Here is a 19,672-nt window from a genome sequence, read left to right on the forward strand (position 1 = left end):
GATAGTATGAAGTAATATATTTTTACTAAGAACCTTAGAAGAACAAAGTATAATTCCTTCCATCTTTCCAGCTCTTGGTTAACCCTTAGGGTGTGTGTGGTTGAGGAATTATAAAATAATTCCTAGGAATTTTAAGATGGGAATATTATATTGTCATGTTTGGTTCAAAGTTTAAAAAGCTATTCCTAAGCAAGTTTGATTTCAAGGAATCAAAATACCATCATTTTAATTTCCACCTTCTCCTTGGGTATCTTTAATTCCCATGAGAATGGAATCTTTGTAACAAAGTAATACTTAAACCACACACACCCTTAGAGTATGGTTTAATTGTCAAACTCTAACTTGTTACCATTATTATAATAAACTGTGAATGACCTAAGAAACTCATTTCTTCATTCATTCAATCCCTTGGCCAAGGTTTTATTCATCTCAGTCATTATAATCATAGAGCTCAAACCCTTTGTCGAGAGTTGACGGATTTCTTATTGACTAATCATTAATTCTACAAGTATTTAAATTATACCCAATATCCATTCAACTAGCACCCTAGGGTATTAGGTGTCCGGAATCAATATAATAAATACATTGTTAATTACTATGATAGTCGCAGGTCAAAGGAAACTCTATTACTATGTTCATCTTGAGAATATCCTATTGACAAATATACGGTAATTATAACCATTAGGAATTATCAAAGTGAGTGAGTTCAATGGTCATATCTCTATATGCACCATATATATATATATATATAATTTAATAAATGAGATCTATTAATCTTCATCCAATGAAGACCATTATATATATGTTGATCTTCCTGGATTATTAATGTCCTTTTTAATAATCCTATGACCAAGAACAATTTAGATTAAATTATAAAAGATTTATCTCTCAATATTATGATCACTATCATAATAATAAATCTCTAAATTTAATCAAGGATGTTATTATATTAACATTTTAATATAATAACAATAACAAATTATTTGACACGTGATTGATTGGATTGTGGTCATACTACTTATTCCCAACACTTCTTTCCAGATTCAAGTTCTAACTTTGCTTTGAACTCTTTGAATATTGCAAACACGTCTGACTTCTTCTTGATCGGATACACCTATAAACTCCTAGAGTAATCATCAATAAATAATACAAGATATTTTTCTCCTCCTAGGGATATCTTCGGTGACTCTCATATATCAGAACGAATCAATTTTAGTATCTGCTTGCTTCGAGCAGTCGATCTACCAAACGTTAATCTATGTTGCTTGCTTGTAACGTAGTACTCACAAAACGGTAAGCTTACTAATTTGAATCTGGGAATGAGATTACATTCTACAAAAATCTTTAAGCCTCGTTTTGATATGTGGTTCAATTTATAATGCCATGTCAACATCATTTCTTCTTGACTTGCTGAAGCAACGGATGCCTCTGCCTCTTGTAAAGTATCTCCCATAAGCATGTATATATTCGCTATAATCTTTTCTGCTTTTATTACCATAAGAATACCTTTAACAATTTTTAAGATCTCACCTTCAATATAGATTTTGCAACCAAGTTCATCTAATTGCCCAATTGACAATAAATTCTTCTTCAAGTCTTTTACATGTCTTACCCCTTGAAGTGAACAAATAAAACAATCAAATATTTTTATTTTGACAGTACCCATTCTAACAATTTTTAAGGCATGATCGTTTCCCATGAACACAGAACCTTCCATGACAGGTTCATATGTACAAAACCAATCACGATGAGGATTCATGTGACAGGTTATTCTTGAATCAACAATCCAAACATCAATGAGCTGTTTACTGCCTTTAGATTGCTTCACTATACATGATTTTTCCATCATCAGAGGTACTCACAACACATCCTTAAGAATTTGATCCTTTTAGAACCTTCTCTATACCTTTCTTATTCCGATAATATTTTTTCAAGTGCTCTCTCTTGTCACAATTGTAGCATTAAATTGCTTCTTTCTTCGTGACCTTGGTCTATTTTGGCTCCCACTGGAACAACACTCTACTAATCTCCCTCTCGTCATCAACAGTGTCTTTGCTTGCTTTAAGGTCTCTAATCTATCTTTCTTATTCTTGCACCTGGATTCTTCTTCAAGAATCACAACAACCATTTCATCAAAGAAAAGATAAACGGTCAAAATATTATTAGTTAAGTTAATGATGAGATGGTCATATAAATCTAGTAGACTTTGAAATAGAAGATCGGTGCATTCGTTTTCTTCTATGTTGTAATCTAATGATGAAAGTTGGGAAAATAGCATATTTAGATTATTGATGTGATTCGTTACCGATGTAGATTCACTCATTCGAAGAGTATAAAGTCTTCTTTTTAAGAATATCTTGTTGTGAAGTGACTTGACTTCATATAATTTGGTGAAAGCATCCCAAATTTTCTTTGTTGTCTTATTTTTTATTACACTTGACAAAACTGAAACACTTGGTGCCAAATGTAGGTTTGCAACAGGATTGTAATCCATCTCCTTCCATTTTTATTTGTAATCCCATTGGGTCTATCTTCAATTGCTGCCACGTAATTTTCTTTCCTCATAATTACTTTTATTTTCAATTTTCACAAAAAAAAATTACTCCCACTAAATTTTTAAATCTCATATTTTACTGCCATTTTTTTAATACGTAGTAACTCGAAGCAGAAAAATAAAATTATTAATCAGCAACATTTGACTCTGATACCACTATTAGGTACCAAACAAATGACGTAACTAAAGTATAGAGATGAAACATTAAAAATCTATATAAAATATGAAAATAATTGAATAGCTATCTTTGAGAATTACAACTTTTCTCTATCACAAAGAGATTACAACAACACTCTTTCTTGACAAAAGAAAAATACATTCTTCTTTAAATAAAAAGGAGAATACCTCTCAAAGAAAAAAGAGAAAAAATCTCAAAGAAACTAAAATGTTTCAATTACTTTTATAGATTGAATTGATAAAAATAATATGAAAATTTTTTTAATTTATAAGCGAACCTCTATTATGCAAATCACCTGTAACATGAGGTTGTTAGTCTTCCTTTTCCTCCACCATCATATTTAATGGCTATTACCAAGAAATATTTTTCTCCTTTCATTATTTAGTTTTTTTTTCTTTTTTTTTTTTTTTACTTTTCTATAAAATTATCTTTACTAAATTTATAGATGAGCCATCCAGGATAAAGGGTGAGGGAGTGAGGTGAGTGAGATCATGTGAGTAAGGAGAGTAGTAAATGAGGAGAGTGAGTGAGTAAAGTGTGACAACAACAAAGACAAAGGAGCAAATAAATTAAGATTTTTTAAATGTTAAAATAGGTATATATATTTTTATTTATTAATTTATTTTTCGAATTCGCAGATCAGATCTATGGATATTGAGATATCCGCGATCGAATCCTATTAGAATCCGGATCATATCTTATTTGATTCGATACCCTACTGATTGGATAATATTCGCAAATTGTAAATCAAATATAGATAAATAGAATAGATATTATTCATTCCATGTTCACTCCTAGCAATTGTCCACTTTTTTTTGTCGGATTTGTAACTTCTTCATCCTAGTACCAGCACTGCTAAAAATTAAATAAGAAAGAATGAAAATTAGAAAAATATCAAGAAAAAAAGAGAAATAATTCCATAGAAAAAATTTCAATGAGAGAAAGAAATATAAATACTAATTTCATACTTTTTTCAATTACCCTACTACTATCTCTATTTCTAATAATCACGCTAACTAATAAAATTATTCTGATTAAATCTCAGGCCTATTTTTACTCATTACATTATTAAGAAAGCCGTAACAAAATAATGTAAAAGGAGAACTTAATAATAACCTATACAATATAAGAAAATTTTGTAAAAGATAGATACTATAAGTAAAAGAAAGTGTATCATGTAAGATTATAATATTTTAAATAAAACAATAATATAATTATTAAACTATAATCTAAATAAAATTTAAATTAAATTAAATACTTTTTAAGTGAAATTATCTAACCATGATATTAAATTTGAAAGAATATGAAAACATTTTTGTCTCATTTAATTACACGATTATTAAATAGTTTACTTAACTGCAAGTTTAATATTTTTTATAACTATTTTATATTTCCAAAAAAAAAAATTACTATAATATATAAGCAAATAAATGTATACTCAAAGTGAATTCTATAATGTCTATAATTTAGTACATATTTTTTGTTTAACTTATTTTTTATGATAAATTTTAAATATTTAATAATTATTTATTTTTATAATTTTAAAATTAAATATTAATTTTTAACTTTTTAATAAATTAAGCAAACACTCTTAACTACCATAACAATCATCTGTACTCAAATATTCAACATATACAGAAGCTCATGCTATAGAAATCATAATAGTATGCATATGTAGCCATGTAGGTACACATGCCATAAAGACCTAAAACATATACTCAACGATAATGGCTGAAATCTATGGATAATCCACGAATAATAATCTTTTACCCTACCCTCATGTTGCCCCGATTGATTATTCTTCTACTAGTGGATTTAATTTGGAAATGAGAAAAATATTTTGATTTGCTATAGAAAAGAATTCTACAGCAACAAATAATGTTCACATAGCTCATCCTACGATTCTACTGGATAATTATTTCAAGAGGTGAAATATACAAAAATTTTAAATTGGTCTTTAAATTTTTTTAATGGCCACTTTACTTTTATTCTTAATAGAATATTTTTTTTCAATTCTAGTTTCTAAATGTTTAAATTGTAAGAAAATTAGTTGTCTTTTACAGGTTTTAGTGGCTTAACATAAAGACTAAAATTCCACATTTTACAAGTTTAAGGACTAACAAGGATTAATAAAAAAAATGTGGAACTAAAATAGCCCCACTTAAAAAATTTAAAGGAACCAACTTTTTATTGTTTTTTATAAAATATATAAATATTAAAAAACACTATTAGATAGATTTTTCCGACAGAATTTTACTATCGAAAATACCGACAGATTTTAACATTCCTCGATAATTTTGTTGATAAAATTGAAATTAAAATTTGAAACTATCATTGATAACAAAATCCTTCGGTAACATCTAATAAATCCCTCGCAAATTTGAATTAAGTTAAGCGCTGATGAAACATACCATGATGAAACTTCATTCAACACAAAATCACCTTCATCTTCTCCGATCCTTCCTTTAAGCTCTCTCTCTCTCTCTCTCTTTCTCTCTCTCTCTCTCTCTCTCTCTCTCTCTCTCTGATTCGAGTTGAAAATAGGGCAAGTGTGACTTCTCCATCGCTTCTGCTTTGTTGCCGCACGCGTCGCACGAGCTCCCTCTGTCACTGCTCGCTTGCACGAGCTCTCTCCGCCGCTGCTCGCTCGCATGAGCTCCCTCCTCTGCTGCTCGCGTTGCACAAGCTCCCTCTGCCGCCTCTCAGCTTATGTCTCTCTCTGTCTCGCGCCATCCATCCTCGCCGTTCACAGCCTCGTCGAGTCATCGTGTCACCAGATCTGAAACCTAAATGTACGTCTTTATCTATTTTAGATTCTGGAATTGCTATTAATCTATATTTTTTTTGTTGAATTCAAATGTTCATACGTTATTGTTGCATCTAAAACTCGATCTGTTCCACTTTTGTTTTATGGTTTAGATTTTTGTTCTTGAATCTTCTTCAAGGTTCAAATTTGGTTTTGAAAGTAGCTTCATTAATTGTTATGGCTAAAAGTTTGCGTTGAAGATAATGTATTGTGCCTTCTACAGTTCTGCTTCTGAGGTAAGATGGAGAGATTACCATAGTCTTAAATTGGATAAAGGAATTAGAAGATTTGTTGTTTGAATTTCCATTTGAAGGAACTATAAATACTAGTTCATGAAATGCAATCTGCTAAGTACATATATTGAAATTACTTTGTGACTGATTAGAATGAGATTAACAGTAATAATTTTGTGCCCTATCAATATCGTAATCCATCTCATAAATATGATTACTTTGGCAAATATCAGTTAATGTTAATAAACTCTGTTCTTTGTTTCAGCTTACTCTAGGTGCTGTAAATTCAGAGGTTCTTCTTGGAAGGTATGAGCTTTAAAATATTTACATGATTTTCATATGCAGTAATGTGCTGTTTTTCAGGCATGGTGTGTGGGAAAATGAAGGTGATCAAGTGTAGCAAAATTATTTCCTCATCAAACTATTCATTTCATATGGTTAATAGAATTATTCAAGATCGGATAAAGAGAAAACTTATATAAATAGCATATGAAACAACTAACTCAAGTTCTTGGAAGGTCCTTCTTTCTCAATCTCAATGCCTAATTTGCTTCTTTTTTCTTTCCTCCTATTTTGATTTTTGAGTTTTATGCTAACTATGTGGTGAGGAAGAGGCTAAGAAGAAGATATACTCTGTTTCCACTACTTGGCGCCCTCATTTCCGAAGAGCTTTCTTACAAAGTTAAAGGTAGATTTTACTGCTATGTTCTTTCTGATTCCTCTTCCCATCGGTTCTTGTCTTTCATTAATGTCGATGCTTATTAGATTTGTTTTCATTTCTTGCATGTGTTAAATTCTGATTTGCAAAGCATTTTTGATATCACAATTGACAGTTAGTTTTTCGAGTTTCTTCTAAGAATGTTAATCTTGTGTACATAGATTCCCAAGGTAAAGATACACATGTTTAGAAAACTTGCGGGCTATGGTTTTTGAAATCAAGCGAATTGACGTACCAAAATCTTGTAATATTGCTGGTTTGTCCCTACTTGAATCTATCTTTTGCTCTTAAATTAATCTATTAACATTGCAAGTATTGGTATAGATAAGTTTGTCACTAACTCTGCATAACTCCCACCTGCAGAAGGAGTCAATTGCCAAACTCCAGTGCTTGCCTAAACTCAAGATGCTCATATTGGGCAAAGGTGCATACAATGTGCAGGAACTGAGCTTCAATGCTGAGGAGTTTTCACAATTGAATATTTTGCGGCTTATTCAGTTGAAAGAATTGGAAGGCTTTGAAGGCTTTAAAGTATATATACTGTAGTGAATAAGATATTCTATGAAGACTTTGAAAATATATAATATATTCCTCTTTTATTAATTTAAAAATACATACAGTTAACGATGTATGCAATATATAGCTGTGATTCAATGACTTTGTTGCCGTCACTGTTGTTGACTTTTTTGCTGCTATGTCTCCTACTAATCTCATTTGTTGATCTTCATTTGAAATTCAGATAGACCAAGCAGAAGATTCTCAGACAGAATTCATGGAGGTAAGAATGACCTTGATCAAGCTCAGATTACAGATGTGTATAATTATAGGTATGGTTGATGTAGCTCTGTGTTGTACTAAACTATCTTCTTCTAACAACAACAACTAAGGATCTTCTGTTTTATTGAGTTCTTTATTCCTTCTGCATGCAGAATCTTTGTTACCACTTGGAATGTAGTAGGGAAGTCACCTCCAAGTTATTTGAACCTTGAAGATTGGCTTCACACCTCTCCACTCGCTAATATCTATGTTCTTGGGTAATTTTTCTCTTAGTTTTGAATATGAATGCCTTTTGAATTCTCTGTCTGTCATTTCTTTCTAAATCCATCAATTATAATCTATATTTTCTATTTTTCTCACTGCAGGATCAAATCCCAGCTTTTACGATGCCTCAGCCTGACGAAGCAATGCTTGAGGAGAAGGCTAAATGGTTTACGACTTGGTCTTAAAGGTGAGCACCAATATCTGAATGCCGGTCTTAATTATTTATCATGCATGATTGATTAAAATTTACAATTGAAATCAAAGTCAACAATTCCTACAAGCAATATTATATTATATATAATATAACTCCTACATTTTAATTTATATTATTTATGATGTGGGGGCAATGAGAATACAAAATGCTTGCTCCCATACTTTAGGCCAAACTATACGCATTATTGTTTAATTTATTCTAAACAAATTTAGTACAATAAAGTATGATATAACAAGATATTCTTTTACAAAGTCAAAAATGGAGACTTACAACTTTCTCCATGTGTCTTTTCACTGACTTTTTTCTTCTACAGTAATCTTTTTAATCACAAAACACTGACTTATAATTATCTATGCTTCATTAATTTTCGATGACGTCCTAGTTCATTTAAGGATTGCGAAAGCTTTCCTTACTAAACTTTGAAGGGTGCCTTGTAACAGCTGCATGCTTGGATTCTCTTGCAGGGTTAATTGCTTGATATACTTTTATGCTTATTATATTGTTGATCTAGAAAATTGGCCGCTTTATTATATTTCCTAGAAACAATACAACTATACAACTACTAAATCTATAAACAGCCAGCATGTTTAAGGATATCCTGCAGTTGAAGGATGCATGTTTAGCACACTTGAAAGGTGAGAAAAATATTTACCTGTTCTCTCTCTCTCTCTCTCTCCACACAAGCCGTCACAACTCAATTCGTCATTCATTAAGCTTAAAGTTGATTTTTATTTATTGCGATCTTAACAATAGGACCAAGCAATATATAATGATCTTGCAGATACCCAAGGTGCTTTTTATTTACTAAAAAAATCAATCTTTTTTCTAAGCCAATGTTCATGAGTTTATATTCTAGTAGTGATAGTGCATGTTCTAGTAGTGGTCATCATCAACATCAACATCAACATCATCATCATCATCAAGTAGTTGAAGAGGTTTCAGTGCAAAGGGTGAAGAAGAAGGAGGTTAATGCAAAGATATCAGCATGGTAGAACAACAAGATTGCAAAGATTAACAACAGATTCAAGAGAGAAGATGCTGTCATCAAAGGCTGGGAGAGTGAGCAGGTTCAGAAGGCTACTTCTTGGATGAAGGAAGTTGAGGTAATTAACTTTTTCCTCAAGGTCTTATTTGCATGTTGCTGCTCTTCTTGTTCCTTTTTTATCTTTTGTTTTTTATATTTACTGTATTGGTGAGTTTTCTTGGAGTTTATGATTATTCTAAAAACTTAAAATAGATCTCATGTTTTTTTGTGCTTTACAACTATCTTAGATTGATTGATTATTGATCCAATCAAATTCATGAAAAAGGTCAATTTTGGTGTTAAAGGAAATATTGAATTAAGGTTAGGTAGTGAGTAACTGAGTAAGTGACCTGATGACAAATGCTCAATTTTGGTGTCAAATTTTTTGAATGAACCTGCAGGTTTTCAGCTTTTATCAATATCCAAGAATCAAAATAAGTTCATGACTCATGACAAATGCTCTTGCAACATCTGTCAGCGAAATATTACAGACTTTCGAATATACTTACCAACCGGAAAAGAATTTTGGACACATAAGGAAATGCCCTATTCACTCCCTGCAAGAAAATCAAGCAGAAATTTGAAAGACTTTGAGCAAGTAAAAACAACATAAAAAAAAAGAATTTCCTTGCTGCAGCAATTTATCTCAGAATAGCGGGACGGCCACCTGTGCTTCCATCCAATCAACTTTCTTACACAGAGAACTTTCTATACATGCTTGATTCTCTGTATGTCTAACTGTTCTTTCTGTCAGATGATTTGGAACTGCTTTATTTTCGGTTTATTTTCCTTTGTGATCTCATTATTTAAATAGGGAATATTATAGGATTCTCCAACAAAGATAGAAACATGGTATATAGTAACTTGATTCTAAAAAATTTGTGACAATAATTCAGTGCAGTACCTTCATGATGGTTTAATTTCTATCTTTTTGCATCTTTCTACTTCTTATGATAGGTTCTTGCTGCAAACCATGGTGAGAAAGAAGGTTCTGAAGGCATTCTGGCGCTCGATTTTTGAGGCTACCCGACAGATAAGTAGAAAATCGGAGGATGGCTAGCAGTAGGGCTCACCTTAGGTACCCCTTTTTTTTCTTTTTCTTTTTTAATTTTTCAATCCAAAGAAATTTGAGTAATAATTTGAATTCTAAATTTGCATACTTTTTTTCACTATGCAGGAACTGAACTAGCTGAAAGAATGTGTTATGGGAATATCTATGAACTTGGTGACATTCTTGGTTGAAACTTTGAATCTTCCATCAGCTAAATCTGCTACAATATTGATCAATTTTATGGGAACTCTCAACCTTCTTGGCCTTCTTGGTGGCTTCTTAGCTGATGCTGGCATTCAAAATTTATATGATGCTATAAGAACAATACACTGAGTTTATGTTTTGAGTTATAGTTGATGTATCAACACATTTTGTTAATGTGTAGTAGTTATTTATTATTATAGTTGATGTATCAATACACTTTGTTTATTTTTTAAATTATATTGACTTCCTTGTTTATAGTATTTTTCTTTTAGTTTGATAATACAATGAATTTATTTATTTTTTGAAACATTATAAATATTCAAATACAAATTAGATAAAAATTTCTATTTATTAAATTTATATTTATTTTGTATGAAAAAGGTGTATTTTGCAATGAAAAAATCTATAAAAAAAAAAGTTACCTTACTGATGGATTTATCGATGAAAAATCCGTTTGTAATTACCGACGAAAAATCCGTCAGAAAATTTGTCTGTAATTACCGACAGAAAATCCGTCTGTAATTACCGAGGAAAAATTTGTCGGTAACTGGTAAAAATTCGTCGGTAATTTTCCGACGAAAAAAAATTCATCGGTAAATAATTTCCGACGAGACTTTTACAGAGGGACAAAATCCGTCGGTAACCAAAAATCCGTCTGTAATAAAGACTAAATCTTTCTGTAAATCTGTTTGTATTAAGTAATTTTTTAGTTGTGAAATATAAATTGGTTTGAAAATTTGAGATATACAAAAATAAGTAAAAATAATCTCTGTCCAGTAGCAAAGCTTTTGTAAAAAGTAGAAAAAAAATGAAAACACAATTTTTTTATTTGTTTAAAGAATCAATTTTTTAACTAACAATTAAATATTAAAATAGAGAATAAACGAGAATTAGGGTTTTAAGTTCTCATCATGTTATTTTTTTTCAAAAAATATAAATGGTTATATCTCTAACATACTCCTTAAATAAAATTTTCTCTTGAATTTGTTTAAATTTTTTGTTACTTTTTAATTTTCTTTATACTAAATTCTTTTTTTTAGATTTAATAAGGATCGAAATCTAGACCTTTTAATTATAGAAGTTTTGATACTGTGTTATGATACTATTTTTTATCTAAAAATTTAGGGCAAAATACTTATATCACCCAATTGAAGTCCAATATTACCAACATCACCTAAAGTAAGAAATGATTCGTGGATCACCCAAAGCCTCTTTCTATATAAATCGAACCAGGATATTTCGATTTAGAAGTGTACTAAATCGAATTAGGTAAAATAAATTTACTAGGCCAGGTTGAACTACACATAATTCGAATCAGGATAGGTAGATTTAGCACACAGTTTTGAAACCCATGGTAATTCGAATTAGGCTGTTTCGAATTAGCCCATGGTTTCGTGCACATAGTAAATCGAAATAGGTTGGTTCGATTTAGCCAATAGTAAATCTAACGTGCCTAATTCGATTTATATAAGAAGCTCTCCCCACACTAAATCTAATTCACCTAGTTCGATTTACATGCAGCCTCACTCTATATAATTCGAATCTACTTCATTCGAATTACATTTTACCAACCCAAGCCCCACCAAATCCAGAGAAAGCGACGCTGCCTAACATAATGGAAGACGACCCGAATCAGATCTTCCGCTTAGATGGAGTCGCACATATCGCTGGTAGCGTGCACGCTGAGGTTAGTACAATGAAACTTAAAATTTCATTTTATGTTGTGTAAAAAAAATGCCATGTGTTAGTTTTAGCTAAGTCGCTTAGATCTTGTTTATTAAAATGATTAGAAGGTATAAACTTGTAGTAGTAGTTAGCGGTTTGATTTAGTGATCATAATATGTTAGAATTCATTTATGTAATATTAAACTTTTTAGAAGGTGAATATTATAATCAATAGAATCTGATAATCTCAATGAGGGGTGATAGAATTAGCTAGAAGGATGGTAATACGAGTAAAAAATTTGGATGTTTGATAAGGGATTCTAAGGATTTAATAGAAGTATGGTTAAAATAAAAAGACAATTAAAAAATTTATTTTAGATAATTTTTTTTTGGTGAAATTTTGTGATTGTAAGAGTGTATTTTTTACTTCACGCAGCCCCACCGCTGCATCTCAAGTATGAGGAGGCAGCACGGTATGCCGTTAGATGATAGGATCGTGCCGTACGTCCAGATGGCTGGTCTGGCCCATCTCGCGAGGCTCAATGATCACTGGTTCAAGTTGGATGAGCCGTTAGTCAGTGCAATTATGGAGAGATGGTGGCCGGATCCCCCTGCTGTCTCGTGGTATCCAACTCCAAAGTTGAAAAGTGTGGGAGATACTACGGTGTTTCCGAACTGCCTGCTACACCACCCCCAGCTAGAGTCTTCAGCTCGTCCTCATCATCGCTATCATCGGCAATCGTGGTGGGTTCCACATCATCATCATTGTCATCCTGAAATACATCTTTGACACCATCTGGGGCTACACCCTGTCGGGATCTGGGACCACATCATCAATGCCGACCACCTTAAACGCAGCATCAACTACCGGCATAGTATCAACTCGTTCTGTGTCACGAGTGCGGTTCAGATTAGCAGCGAAGGATGGGGAGGCCACCAAACATGCATTAGGCTCAATCACGGGAAGAGATGAATACGCAACAACAAGCCTCGAACTCGACCCAGCAGCCGTGGCTGAATGTAGAGGAATCCGATTAGAACCTCCTGAGCTAAAGACCACATCCACAAGCTTGGCCAACAACTCAGGGGTCCTCACCTCTGGAAATTGCCGACGACAGTGGAACAACACTTCCAAATCTTCATCACTGCTTATGACAAACGAATCATACTTTACATCATCCCGCAAAACCGAAATCAGAATTTTGTAGAATAACTTCTCCACCCGTTTCATGCCTTGCAGACCCAGTTTTCGGATTATATTATCCTTAAACTCGGTGAAACTCGTCGAAGCTCTAATGAAAATACTAAGCAGATTCTTATCTGTAAACATAATTCCGGAACACGTTTTTTTCTTAATCGACCCTCTATAGTGTACCAAAACCAAAAAGCTCTCATCACTAGCCATTGTGAGGCTCACTATGATAGAGAATTTACATTCCACACATTGGCTTCCTTCTAAATCGAATTACCCTGCCTCTATTTAAATATGTTGCTGAATCAATAGTAAATCTACTCAACCTAATTCGAATTATGTGTTTTGGACTCCAACAAGGTAAATCGAAATAGCCTAATTCGATTTATTTGGAATGAAACCACAAATGCATAAATCTGACCAGCCTATTTCGATTTATTTGGTTTAGGTATAAATCAAAATTGTCTTATTCGATTTGCATGTGGCCTAGTAATTCTACTTAGCTTAATTCGATTTAGTAGTATAAATTAAAAATTAAATTACTCTAATTCGATTTATATAAATAAGTCATTTGGTGATCCACGTGCCAACTCTTGCTTTAGATGATATTGGTTATTTACCTTCTTTTAATTTATTTAAGTATTTTGTCTAAAGATTCAAGTTGATAAAAAAAAATATATAAATAATTATATCTCTAATATAAATTACAAGTTATATATGGCGTAGAGCGATTTGAAAAGAGAAAAAATTAGTGGCTAATTACACACTAACTAAAAAAAAGGTGATTTCCAATTTTTTGTTTATTTTATTTTATTTATATTTCATATATAATCTTTTATGTCTTTTATCTTAAAACTTAACAAACATAATTTTAGTAAACGAATATAGCAGTGTATGTATGTGTAGTGTGAACGATTTAAACCTACAATAAATCCATAATAGCCCACAGCATCAAATGCATGTGGATTACAAGCAGCAATAGTAATATCTTTATGTTATTAAATTCAGATATATACAAAATCATAGCATTTGCATCGTTTTGTCATTCCTCTTTCCTAATGGAAAACACCTTCCAGATAGAGTTGTTAAACAACTAACTAATTTAATTGGTTCAGATGACGTATATAGTAGGTGTAGAATAGGACAGCACTAAGACCTACACTGAGTTGATAAACTTTGTTATTTTTTCCCATTGATTAATTTCGTTATGGGGCATCATGATAATCCTTGAACTAAAGACGACGAATCTAACTTTCCTTGGTTCATTATTTTGTTAAGCTATTTTTTTTATATATACTCACACTAGTGCAGTTAGGAGGTTGATTATCATTACATAATGCCCTAGTGGTAATAATTGAAAATTGGATTACTTTTTTGGGGTATAGACAATAATGAAAGTTATATTCTATGTATGTTAGCATATATACTAACTAGTTGTGTTTTGATCTTGATGTGTAATTCTATTATAAGCCTTATCAACTTATAAAGTAACATAGAAAACTAATAAGGACTTAGTTTTAAAATTTAATATGGTATAAAGATCTAATTAAAAAAATATAGAAAACTGATTAAAAATTCAATAAAACTATAAGGATGATATTAATTAAACTTTTAGAAAAATTACCGATGAAATTAAAAGATATCAATTGTTACTATAAGAAAAATGATGAATAACGTTGAATTTAGCATCACCCATTAGCGATGACTTTAATGGCGGTTAAAGCAATAAATTTGTCAACGCAAAGTATTACTGGTAGATTTTTATTTATGACGGTAAATTCGCTGATAATAATTGGAGGAAAAAATAAAAAAGAGGTAGGCACGAAAATTAGGGTGGGATAATCCGCCAGTAACCTTAATTAGTGGAACACTACGTTTTGATAACCACCAAGTCATTATCGTCGGTAAATCGACAGTAGTGTTGCCCTAACTTAAAAACACGCAGCCCTCCTCCCTCATTTTTTGAAGCCCCTTCTTTCTCCACCACTCTCCTCTCTCTTTCTCTCTCCATGCGACCGCTTCCGGCCAACTTCCGCCAGCGCCGACCACCTCTAATCTCCTCCAACGACTGAAATGGAGCTGCTTCAAAAGACGTTGTTGTTACTGTTGGTGTCGCTGCTATCCGCTGCTCCCTCTATCGCTGGAGTTGAGTCTTTCCTCCCTTTTTAAGGTAGGTTGCTCTCATCCTTCTCCTTATTCCATCTTTTGTCTATTTCTTATATAAACAATCCCCAATCCCCTTTTTGAATCACTAATCTATTCGATCACTGTGCCACGGCCATCACCACTACACCATCGTCACTGCGGCCATGCCGGAATGGTATGCATACTCGAACTTTGGCGTTATTGTATATATCAATTTGTATTGTACTAACTTCTTAATGCAGCATGTGATCTTGTTTTGATTTATACTTGTTCATCAGATTTATTGTTTATCAGTATGTAACATTAAATTAACCATTCTCTTATAATTGGATCAGTTCATTTAAGGAAACATTTCATTATTCTTTGCGTTTTTTTTAAAGTTACAAAACAGAATTCATTGAAGGAGAAGAGAAATCTGTTAGCTCAGGTAGCTCTGAGAATTCTGTGCCTTGCACTCTCACGCTTTCTCCTTGCTCCAAACAGTGGCTGTTCTCTCTTTTTATAGAAGAGGGAAGCCTCCACTTTTGAAGCCAAAAACCAAGCCAACTTCTTCTTCTCCAAGAACAAAACCGGTTCGGCCAGAGAGAGAGAAGAGATAATCCATGCAAAACCCAACATGCAATTACCTCTAGTCCTTCCTTGGTCATCACTCTTCATCAATCCGAGTGCTCCATCCTTGGCTTGCTCTCCAAGATGGATTTCTGGCCCTTGATGATTCATGATGATGATGACTTCTTCTGCTCCACTTTTGCTTCCTTCCTCACGTAGCCACCCTAGCTACCTTCTGTGATGAGTGAACCCAAAAGTAGTGACAAGCCATCTTCTCCAAGATCTTCTCCTTGCTGGCCGAATCTCCTTCTCCATTTTTGGTATGGAGGAGCCAAGATCTCATCACCATATCTTTCCTTTCATGGTTGCAGATCTTAGCCACTACATTTTTTATGTTTTCTTGCCATCATTGTGATGGTCTTGATGCATGTAGCTTCTTCTTTCTTCAGATAGCTTAGTGTAGCTTCCATAGTTTGCTGGGTATTGTCCGAAAGAGGAGAAAGAAAGAATGAATGAGAGAGAAGAAACAAATGGAAGAGAAGTAATTAAATAAAGTTAAAACAAATTAAAAAGTTGCTTTTACTTCCCTTGCTTGAGTGGCGTGCTGCACAAAGTAAATCAATCATGTCACTCATACTCTCTCTCTCATTTATGTTTCCAATGCATGTATTAATTCTCTTCAATAAAGCTTTGAGTTCCATTTACATGCTTAAAGAAGAGATCCGTTAAAGGCCTCAGCAAATAACAACATTTGCTTTCCTGATGAATTATTTTCGGATCATGCATTGGGGCTTATAGCAAAACATGGTTAACTTGGGCTTGTAGCAATAATGAATCAATTTGGCCCAAGGTAACAACTTGCTTCAGCCAAATCAATTTGGACATTTTGTTTCAAGGCTGAGCTACAAGTAACACATTTGGGCTTGCAAAGTTTCTTTCATTTTGGCCTAAATCAATTCAGCCATAGTGATAGAGATTTATATCAAAGCTGAATATGTTTCATCAAATTGGGCTAGCCAATATTTTTCGGCTCAACCAGAACCTGCATTGAAAAAATTAATTTAATCAACATATATGAATAAATATTTTTGCAGTTAATCATATTAATAATATTTAGTCATCACAAATATTAATTTAGAAATTTTCAAACTCATCAATCTCCCCCTTGATGACAAACATTATTAAAATTGAAATGGGAAGAAATTTAAGAAATAGAGTATAGAGTACTCCCTTTGAAGATTTGTATTTCTCCCCCTTTCAAATTGTCACAAGACTCCCCCTTAATATATGCCATTCTTATCAAGGGAAGCACTAACCTGTAACAGATTTAATCAAGCTCAAAGTAACAATGTTATTCAACATATTAATTTTGAAATGTTGAATGCTTGATTTATGAGCAGAGTTGGATTGATAATCAAAACTCATTTGTTATCATAAATTGATTTTCTGCTCAAACTTTACACACATCAATTGAGTACAAAGAAAATGTTGTTCAAAAGATTTTCAAATATTTTCCAGTCAAGATATCAGAGCAATATTATTATGGTAAGAAAAATATTTTTGAACCATACATGATCACATCAAAACATGGAAGCTGTTAGATTTTACATATCACAGTTTAAAGGAACTGCCAAAAAATTATCAAGCCAGCGTGTTCACCAAGATGAATCAGAATATTCCTATTTCGATAGAAGCATGCATATTCATCAAGATAAATCAATCAGGCAGTCATATAATCAAAACAAATATATCATAAACCAAATGCATTTCCAATAGCAGCAATCACAGTGAAGCAAATGCAATATCAATATTATCAACATGCTTTATCAAGCATCAAATGTATCTCTTTTAACAAGGGTGATCATGAATTTTAAAGCTGAAAATTTCATCCCCTGTTTTCCTCTCCCGTTTTTTCAGATTTCAATTTTTATCTTTCTCCCCCTTTTGTCATCAAAGGGGCACCTGCAAGAAGTTTTAACATAGGAAACAGAGTATGCAAAATATAACCCAAAAAAAAAATCCAACAGTGTTCACAAAGTATCCCAGAGTTATACTACTAGCAGTATCCAACCCAACAAAACAAAGTAACAAATTGAGCCTAAGTGTGCCAATATCAAACAGTAAACATAAGTTTAATCATCAGAGAGATTAAAGTCAGATCCCTCGGCCCCTGCTTCACTACCCACTTCATCATCAAGGCTTTCCAGCATTAGGCCGACCCTATCTTGGCATTTCTTCCAGGCCGACTCATTTTCATATGCTAGTTGGTGTGCAGACTTATGAAATTGGACCATGAGTTCGGACATGTTTGAGAATTCTGTGAGAATGTCTCTGAGGGAATTGGTCGCCTTTGAGGATTCTAGCCGACTTTCAAAATCATCATCGGAAGCCGTGAATTTCTTTCCCTTTTTAACAGCGCCGCCTCCTTTGATCATAGAGACTTTGTTCTCTACATCCTCATTTGTTAAATCTACCTTAAAGTACTCAAAAATACACGTGAGAAACATTCCATAAGGTAAATTAGCCTTTTTTGTACTCTTTACAGACTCCCACATATGTCTAATCATGAGATAACTAAATGAGACAGAAGATGTAGTAACAAGAGCAAAGATTATGAGACAATCAGATACTGTTACCCTGTTATGAGAGCCACTCTGTGGGGGTAAGAATGTGAGTTATGATGCGGTGCAGCAGTGAGTTGGTTGGTCCAAGGGCCTTGTGGGTAGGAACAGTGCCGTCTAGTCCAGACAGATTTTCACAAATTTGATGAAGAACTTGCTTGTATGTGACCCCAACGTGTGCATCCCATTTGTCAGTCATGTAAACCCTCGGCCCTTCATCAGTGTAACCAAGGGCAGAGCCAATGGTCTCAGCATTCAGAGTGATATGCACACGCTTCACGTAGGAGTGAAGACTACCATCAATCAATCTCAGATTCGCATAAAACTATCTTACCAACCCTGGGTAAACCATTTTGTGAATAAGGAGCAATGGAGACCATTTGAGATTGTCAAACAGAGGATGTAAATTAATCCCTTTGGTAGCCAGAGAATCAAGATTCACCAAGTATGAGGGACACAGATGCCGCTTTTCCAAAACTTCTTTGTGGAATTCATAGAATGCACATGTAGAAAATCTTGAAGGATCAAAATGAGAATGTGGTTTATGAAATTTGTTCTTGAAATCCATTGATCCAAGGTTCGCGGGTTCTCGGGTTTCATGAAACACGAAACCTTTGGTTTTCTGAGAGCTTTTTCCAGACGCATGTGGGGTGGACTTCTTCGGTGGTGATGGAGGAGGTGATGTATGAGATTCCTCTTCCTCTTCCTCCATGCTTGGTTCCTTGTTCTTGTCACTTTTTCTCCTTCCAAAAGATTTATGGGCTATAACTTTGCGCCTCATTGATTCGGATTTCTTGGTGGGAGGTGAAGGAGAAGATGAAGAGGTGGAGTAAATGTGTATGTGTGTATGTGTTTGGGGAGTGGAAGGCTTTTGAGAGAGACGAATTCTTTCACTCTTCCTTGGTGCTGTTTTCTTTTTCATTATGAAGAAGATAAATAGTGATGGAAGTTGGAGAGAGAGAGAGAGAGGGCCGAAGGGTGAGGTGAGTAGAGGGAGGTTAGAAGGACATTAAATGCTGATTGGAAAGAGATAGTGGAGGAAGTTATTAACCATTAAGGGTGCAGTTATTAACCAGGGAAGTTTCAAAAAACTGAAAAGGAGTTTCCTTGAATCAAGGGATTAGTTGGAAGGAAAGATTTGATTTGATAACATGCTTCTTCCAACAAGATTTGATAAGACAACCAAGAGATTTTTATTTTTAAAAAAATAAGGAACTAACAAAACTGTCATGGAGGGGTCAAAGATATTTGGTAGGGCCCATGAAAATTAAATTCTGCGTTGCCTCCCCCTTGATCATAGCTCTTCTATTATGCCCTCATTTTTATCTCGTCCAAACCTATGAGACAAAACTGAACAGAAACAAATATTCACAAGTTATCAATAGAACTTAAATCAAACATTCCCAAACTTTTTCTCAAGGTGCAGAATCTGTTTTCACAGAGGGATTTTGTAAAAATATCAGCAATTTGGTCTTCA

General features: G+C 33.3%; 1 pseudogene; it reads right to left on the reverse strand.

Moving 5' to 3' along the window:
- Positions 1 to 12,347: 12,347 nt before the first annotated feature.
- Positions 12,348 to 13,099, reverse strand: LOC148546314 (uncharacterized; annotated as a pseudogene).
- Positions 13,100 to 19,672: the final 6,573 nt, after the last annotated feature.

Source organism: Arachis ipaensis, chromosome B9, assembly GCF_059453495.1.
Source record: "Arachis ipaensis isolate K30076 ecotype BB chromosome B9, ASM5945349v1, whole genome shotgun sequence".
NCBI classification, from domain to species: Eukaryota; Viridiplantae; Streptophyta; class Magnoliopsida; order Fabales; family Fabaceae; genus Arachis; species Arachis ipaensis.